Below are 7,500 nucleotides of genomic sequence, written 5' to 3' on the forward strand. Positions count from 1 at the left end.
ATATATTGTACAACTGCCAAACTATTAGCCAACAGGATACGCGGTAATTGTAGTGTTACCGCTTGGCTCGATTTCACATTCTTGGTAAGTCGAATTGTCTGAGACCGTGTATATAAGGGAACAAGAATCCTCTGCATTGTAGTCTATCCAGACTCCTTGTGGTAAGGGTTGTGAAATCTAAGCGGAAGCCGAGCGCTCTTTCGTAGTGTCTTTCAACAATTCAGTGGCACACAAGCAAAAAGGTTTATGTTGCGTCTAGAAAAAATAAAAACATTTTCGTGAAATATCAGTCTCTCTTTGTGAATAAGGAAATTGTGTCAACTTGGTGTGCAGACAATATTCTGTATTACCTCTTTCAGTGAAATGTTCGAATTCATTATCAAATACTTTATACATTCGGTTTGAGTGCGGGTGTATAAATGATAGGAAATAACAGCTCCAAGATTGAATTATGTAGAATCTACATTAACACTAAATACAACACAAAAACAAAAAAACCATACCACGCGCACACACACACATATGTGTCTATATATATAGGTGTGTGTGTGTGTGTGTGTGTGTGTGTGTGTGTGTGTATTAGAACAGTATCGAGGATTCATTGTGAACAAGCTGGAAAAATCATTATCATTTGATAATTACATATCTTAGTATTCACGTGTTTTTATTAAAATTTCAGGCAAAACTTCTGACATCGTATCAACACACATTCGCATGTGTGACGACGAAGACCAGTGTGCGCTCGTCTGCGACAAGGCTCCGGCTATGGTCAGGCCGGCTTTGCCGGTGATGACGCCCCTCGTGCCGTCTTCCCTCCATCGTCGGTCGTGCCCGTCACCAGGGTGTGATGGTCGGTATGGGTCAGAAGGACGCCTACGTTGGTGATGAATGCCCAGAGCAAGCGTGGTATCCTTACCCTCAAGTACCCCATTGAACACGGTATCATCACCAACTGGGATGATATGGAGAAGATCTGGTACACACCCTTCTACAATGAGCTCCGCATTGCCCTGAAGAGTCCCCACACTCTCACTGAGGCTCCCTCAACCCCAAGGCAACGTGAGAAGAGACTCAGATCATGTTCGAATCCTTCAGCCTTCCTGCCACATACATTACAATCCAGCTGTGCTCTCCCTGTACGCCTCTGGTCGTACCACTGGTCAGGTTGCGACTCTGGTGATGGGGTCACCCACGTGGTCCCTGTCTATGAAGGTTTCGCTCTTCCTCATGCTATCTTCGTCTGGATCTGCTGGTCGTGCCTTACCAACTACCTGATGAAGATCATGGACTGAACGTGGTACTCCTTCACCACCACTGCTGAACGTGAAATCGTCGTGAATCAAGGAGAAGCTTTGCTACATCGCCCTTGACTTCGAGAGTGAGATGAACGTTCTGCTGCTTCTTCCTCCTTAGACAAATCCTACGAGCTTCCTGACGGTCAGGTCATCACCATTGGCAACGAGCGCTTCCGTGCTCCGAATCTCTTTCCAGCCTTCCTTCCTTGGTATGGAATCTGCTGGTGTTCAGGAGACTGTATATCAATCAATCATGAGGTGCGACATTGATATCAGGAAGGATCTGTTCGCCAACATCGTCATGTCTGGAGGTACCACCATGTACCCTGGTATTGCTGACCGCATGCAGAAGGAAATCACTGCCTTGGCTCCTTCTACTCTTAAGATCAAGATCATTGCTCCTCCTGAGCGCAAGTACTCTGTGTGGATCGGCGGTTCCATCTTGGCCTCCCTGTCCACCTTCCAATCCATGTGGATCACCAAGGACGAGTACGACGAATCCGGTCCTGGAATCGTCCATCGCAAGTGCTTCTAATTTCCATTTGTCTTCATAAACCCTGGTTATCTGAAATGTAAGAAAATAAAATAGTACTTTTTATGTGCATTATGCCTTTATATAATTTAATACACATTTAAATATATATATATATATATATATATATATATATATATATATATATATATATATATATATATTTATCTATCTATTTATTTATATATATAAATATATATAATATATATATATATATATATATATATATATATATATATATATATATATATATTTGTATGTATGCATTATGTATATATTTACACATATGTGTGCGACTATGCGTACATATACTGTATTTATATATAACTACAGATATGCGTGTGTATGCATAAGCATGCACACACAGCTTATGAAATCGATATATATATCTGAAAGCAGTAACAATAATTATTTTAATCATAATAATAATATGGATGATGATAATACTGATGATTATGATAATGATGATAATGAAGACATTAATGATAATAAAAATATTGATGACAGTGATGGTATTGATGATATTGAGGATAATGAAGATTGTAGTGTTGTCGTCTGGTCGTGTGTGCCCAACGTCCCATTAATATAATAGTCTACGTTGAAACTGGAAGGTAGCTCTGGCCGCTCGTTTTCAACTCCGTTTTTGATTAATTATCATCAAATATATTTATTGGCAATGTCCTCACATTAGATCATCCATTCACTTACCATTTTCATTAATCTAATTTAATTTCCATTAATCAATTATATGCGTGTTCATATATCTGCTCCATGCTCATTATACAGGTTCATATGTTCATCACCATCATCATCATCATCACATCATCATCAATATCATCACCATTCATCATCAATATCATCACCATTATCATTATTATTATTATTATTATTATTATTATTGTTATTGTTGTTGTTGCTGTTGTTGTTATTATCATTTATTATTATTATTATTATTATTATTATTATTATTATTATTATTATTATTATCATTATCATTATTAATATTATCATTATTATTATTACTACAATTACTATCATTATCATTATTATTATTATCATCATTGTCATTATCATTTCTATTATCATTATTGTTATCAAATTACCAAAATAACAATTTTCGAATCAACTGTTTTGATGGATCGTAAAATGAAACGTGAAATATATTTCTAAATCTAAAACCTACATTACACCCTGATTCGATATTATCATGTCTTCACACTCTCCTGGACAAACATTCCCACACAAGACCTAGTACTTGCAGATGTTTACATACACTTCACGGGTTCTATGTCGTCAGGTGTCATTCGGCTGTTTTCGAATGACCTTGGCTTTGATATGATTTTTTGGATATGATACTTTGATGAGGTACTGTCCGTGCCCCTTCCGTACAATATTTTTTCCGTTCAACCTCATACGTTCGCCAGGTACTGTCCACAAGCTAATATCTCCACACGATAATGTACATGCAGTGCAATGATGCTTGCTTTTGCGGACTTTAGCTTGTGGTTAATATCTGGCAAACTTATAACACTGAAAGGGCAATAAATCTTACTGGCATTATCTATATGGTGCAGGCAATACCATTCAGTAGTCATATCAAAACCGAAGTTATTTGAAATCACATGACTGACACCTTACGACATCCGCGTGCGCGTTTTGAACAGGAAAGCATCAATGTTTGGAGTGTAATAATAATGATGATGATAATAATGATGATAATGGTAACGATGATAATAACAATTATAGTGGTAATAATGATACAATAATAATAATAATAATAACAAAGATGATAAAATGATGATAATGATAATAATAATGGTAATAACAATGATGATAATAACACTAATAATAATGATGATAATACTTATATCATCTATAATGATGATGATGATAAGGATGATAATGATAACGGTGATAATGATAATGGTAATGATAATCATAGTAATAATACTAACAGAAATAATGATAATAACAGTGATAATAATAATGATAATAATAACAACAATAACAAAATGATAATGATACAATAAAAATAATAGGGATAATGATAATAATAAGAACAAGTAAAAAAGATATTAATATTAATAATAACGATGATGATAACAGTAATAATAATGATAGTAAAATTTATAACAACGACAACAGTATTAATAATGATGATAAAGATGATATTAACAACATCATTAATGATAATAATAATACCCAGAATAAAATGATAATGATGATAATGATAATAATAATAACAATAATAATAATGATAATAATAACAATAACGATAATGATAAAAATTATAATAATGATAATAATAATAATAATAATAATTATTATTATTATTATTATTATTATTATTATTATTATTATTATTATTATAATTGTTGTTGTTGTTATTAGTAGTAGTAGTAGTAGTAGTTGTAGTAGTAGTAGTATATTATTACTATACTACTACCACTATTATGACAATAACAAGGTAATGATGAGGATAATAATAATAATAATAACAATAATAGTAATAATAATAATAATAATATAAATAATAATAGTATGATAATAGTAATAATAATAATATATTATATTATTATTATTATTATTATTATTATTATTATAACAATAATGATAATGATCATTATCATCATTATTATTGTTATCATTATTATCATTAACATTATTATCATCATTATCATTATCATTATTATCTTTATTATCTTATCATTATCATTATCATTACTGCCATTATTATCATTAAATTTATTTTCATCATTTTCATCATTTTCATCATTATCATTATTTATTTTATTATTATTATTATTATTATTATTATTATTATTATTATTATTATTATTATTATTATTATTATTATTATTATTATTATCATTATCATTTTTATTATTACCATTATCATCATCGTCATTATATTATTATTATTATTATTATTATTATTATCATTATTGCCATGATTGTTTCAATATTATTATCGTTATTGCCCTTGTCATTACTACTATTATTATTGCTGTTATCATTACCATTATTATTATTATTATTATCATTATTACATTTATCATTATTTCTATTATTAATGTTGTTGTTGTTATTGTTGTTGTTGTTGTTATTATTATTATTATTATTATTATTATTATTATTATTATTATTATTATTATTATTATTATTATTATTATTATTATTATCATCATTATTATTGTTGTTGTCGTTGCTGTTATCATTAATACTATAATTATCATAATTATCGTTATTATTATAATTATCACTATTACCATTGTTATTATAATCATTATCATTATTATCGTTATCATTAATATAGTTATTATCTTTGCTGTCATCATCATCATTATTATTAGTTGTTACCATTATCATTGTAATGATCATTATCATAATTATAATTATCATTATCATTAAAATCATTATTATCATAGTTTTAATTTCAATTATTGTTATTATTATCATTATTATTATCATCATCACTATCAGTATCATTATTATTACCATTGTTATTGCTATTAAGAGTACTATTGTTAACGCCATTATTATTATCATTATTATAATAATTATTAGCAGTATTACTATTATCAATAATGAATGATCAAAAGATAATGGTCATGGGTATTAGAACCAATTACACCATTTCCATGATGATTGGTAAAAACGGTGTGAAACATATATCTATATGTCTAAAATATGATGAAAACATTTACCTAAATATATATCTAAAATATGTAAACAAATATCTAAATATATATCTAAATTGTATGTAAATACCTACATGAATACACTTCTAGAATATGTAAACACATGTCTAATTATATCAAAAATGTGTGTAAACATACATCTAAATACATATATAAAATATTTGTAAACATACATCTAAATATATATACAGAATATGTTTATCCATATATCTAAATATATTTCTAAAATATATTTAGACATATGGAAATATAAACATACGTTACAAACCAATCCTATATACATATACATATACAGAATATGTTTATCCATGTATCTAAATATATTTCTAAGATATATTTAGATATATGGAAATATAAACATACATATAAACTAAAACATACAAACCAATCCTCTCATCTCCTGACGTTCTCCTGTGCAAACGCGGAGAACGAGTAGCGTGAAGTATCAGTCGGCTGTCCTTAGGTGACTTTGGCTTTGATGTGACCGCCACGAGGTACTGCCCGCGCTACATCCGCCAGCTAATCCCCGCACTTTTTTTGTCCGCCAGTTGCTGTCCACAAGCTATTGTCCGCAAAGTAAATGTCCTAGAATCGCTCGTTCACCTAAACCATACCTATGAAGTAGGATTCATCCTCTGTTGACACGCTGTCAGTCTAACCCAAGAGTCCCAGATATATTCCCCCCTTTCATATGAAAACATAGCAATATACTATTATAACTATTCGTAGGCAACAAACAATCAGCTCGCGGCAGACCCATGGTCAGCCAACACTGGTGTTTGTTACATCCCGTTCCTGTAGTCGGCTTCTAAGGCAAGATGCTAGTGGATCAAGTAGGATTTAACGATGTCATTTGATCCGCCATTGAACGCGTCTCTGTTTACGACAGAGATTAGTATGTGGATTAATATCTAGATGGTGAACTTTACGATTCTGCGGCCTTACTTGACATCACAACATATGCTTGATAGCCTCCAACCGTAAATAAATCTTATCAAGAATCTAAATTTGACATTTTCAAGCAAACAAAAATTTGCTCGATATAGCTAATTTTCGCTGGTAGTAATAACTAATCTAAGGTATATATTTCAAGCATGCGTTATCTGAGCTATCAGTAAGGTAGTGGCGCAGACATGACCATATATTTGTCTATTAATGGCATCTCGAGTTTCAAAGTTGTAAAGATTAGCAGCAGCAGCATTCGCTGTCAACTTCTCTTATTTCCAAGGTATAAAAATTATGTAATGGAGTCGAAATCAATTAATATAAGTGAAAATCATTGTCAGTCGGATCATATAAAAATATTTCCATGTGTTTGTAAAGTATTACGTCAAGTTAAAGCAAGTATGATATGAACTGAAGTACCCAGTGTTGTATCATAATTGCTCCTCATAGTCCTCTATCTGTAAATCATATTATTTAGTAATATTCAACAATATTTTTTTTTTGTCATCGCTAATGTCAATAAACAAAAAGGATCGCCCTTTTTATCACTAATGTGATAACTGTGGACGTTGATTATTCCCTTTGAAACAAATTGAAAGGAATGTACAGAATCTCCTGCCGTTAAAAGACAGATAAGCTGAATAAGTTTTTATCACAATTGGTCGTAAAGTATATTTTTATATGAATTATGGAGACGTTTAGCGGATTCGAACGTGAAGTGTGAGAGGGTTACTTCTAACTTTGAATGTCAATTTTCTCTTTGTCAGGATACATTTTTTTTCTGTATATAAATTCTAGAAAAGCAAAGAACTATCATTCAATGTCTCAGATATTAGCTAATTCAAAATATTAGAAGTGTAACATAATAATATCCTTATGAATTAGGAACATTTTTGGTCTTGTATCAAGTAAAGAAAAAGGGCTATTGGTATGGAAATTCAACCGGATGAATGTGTATTTTTGTTGTTTCGCTGTCGCTATTCTTTTATTGTTTTTGTGTATATTTATTTCATTTTGGTTATTCATA

General features: G+C 30.8%; 1 pseudogene; it reads left to right on the forward strand.

Annotated features, from left to right (window-relative positions):
• Nucleotides 1–714: 714 nt before the first annotated feature.
• Nucleotides 715–1,857, forward strand: LOC119597259 (annotated as a pseudogene).
• The last annotated feature ends 5,643 nt before the right edge of the window (nt 1,858–7,500 follow it).

This window comes from Penaeus monodon, chromosome 39 (assembly GCF_015228065.2).
Source record: "Penaeus monodon isolate SGIC_2016 chromosome 39, NSTDA_Pmon_1, whole genome shotgun sequence".
Lineage (NCBI taxonomy): Eukaryota > Metazoa > Arthropoda > Malacostraca > Decapoda > Penaeidae > Penaeus > Penaeus monodon.